Here is a 1,477-nt window from a genome sequence, read left to right as displayed (position 1 = left end):
TGCCTGGGAAGCACTTACTTTACCTCAAGTACCTATTACCAACTTAGCCCCATGTTCACCTGAGATGACTTCGGCCGTTTACTTCAAAGCATCCTATCATGCATCATTTTTAACTTTGAGGTGGATTCTTTTTTTTTTGTAATTACTCTAGACATAAGTAATTAAATGAGATTATCAGTAGAAATTCAAATATGTAAGACTCTTTTTAAAATACTCGATCAGTTGGGTTGTATTTAATTATTTCTAAATTATGACATCAAAGTATACTTACTAATCACCTTTTGAGAAATTGAAAATCATTCTCTGATCGTGTGTTTTATACATATAGTTTGTTTACACTACTGGTTGAAAGTAAATCTCTAAAAATAGTCACTCTCTCAAGCATTTTAATACATTCTCACTCTTTGAGTCCTGTCGCTTCAATTCAAGACATATAACCTGATCATCATATTTCTTTTTAAATGATGTATAGTTGACACACAATAATCAGAAAAAAACTTTTTTTGAAAAGAATTTTGTTAATATTTGTTTATTTTTGAGAGAGTGAAAGCAGGGGAGGGCTCAGAGAAGGGACCCAGGATCTGAAACAGGTTCCACACTGACAGCAGCGAGCCTGTTGTGGGGCTCAATCTCATGAACCATGAGACCATGACCTAAGCCACGTCAGACACTCAACTCCTGAGCTACCCTGGTGCTCCCCTGAATTTTTTTTTAATACGTCTTTTTTTTTTTTTTGAGAGAGAAGTTAGAATACAAACAGGGGAGGGTCAGAGAAAAAGAGAGAGAGAGAATCCCAAGCAGACTCTTCACTGAGAGCACAGAGCTGACACAGGGCATTATCTCACAAACCATGAGATCATGACCTGAGCCAAAATCAAGAGGCAGACACCCAACTGACTGAGCCACCCAGGTGCCCCTAATCAGAGACTTTTGATATGAATATATGTAAAAGATTGTTTATTAAACTTTTAAAAAGTCATTCAAGAGTAAACAGGATCAACAGTACAGTATGGCATGTACATTATAGCAAGAGTATTATGAAAACATTAATATCAGTTTTTCAAAGAATATCCAAAGAGCTGAGCACATGTTGATGGTATAATGAGTGAAAAAAAAATCAGCTTGCAAAAAAATTCTGTATGTAATTTGATCCAGATTTCATTTTTAAGAATTATACATTCACATGGATAAAGAAAGGGTGACATCTTGCCACCTGTAACCTGAATGGATTCAGAAAGTATAATGCTAAGTGAAATAAGTCATTTAGAGGGAGGTAAAAAAAAACCATGTGATTTCACTCATATGTGGAGTTGAAGAAATAAAACAAACCAACAAACTAAGGGAAAAAGAGGCAAACCAAAAAACAGACTCCTATGGAGAACCAGCTGGTGATTGTCAGAGGAGAGATGGGCTGGGGAAGTGGGTGCAGGAGGTGAAGGGGAGTAAGGGTGCACCTGTTACCACGATGAGCACTGAG

The sequence above is a fragment of the Suricata suricatta genome, chromosome 5, assembly GCF_006229205.1.
Source record: "Suricata suricatta isolate VVHF042 chromosome 5, meerkat_22Aug2017_6uvM2_HiC, whole genome shotgun sequence".
In the NCBI taxonomy this organism is placed as follows: domain Eukaryota; kingdom Metazoa; phylum Chordata; class Mammalia; order Carnivora; family Herpestidae; genus Suricata; species Suricata suricatta.
Note: the sequence above shows the minus strand (reverse complement) of the source record.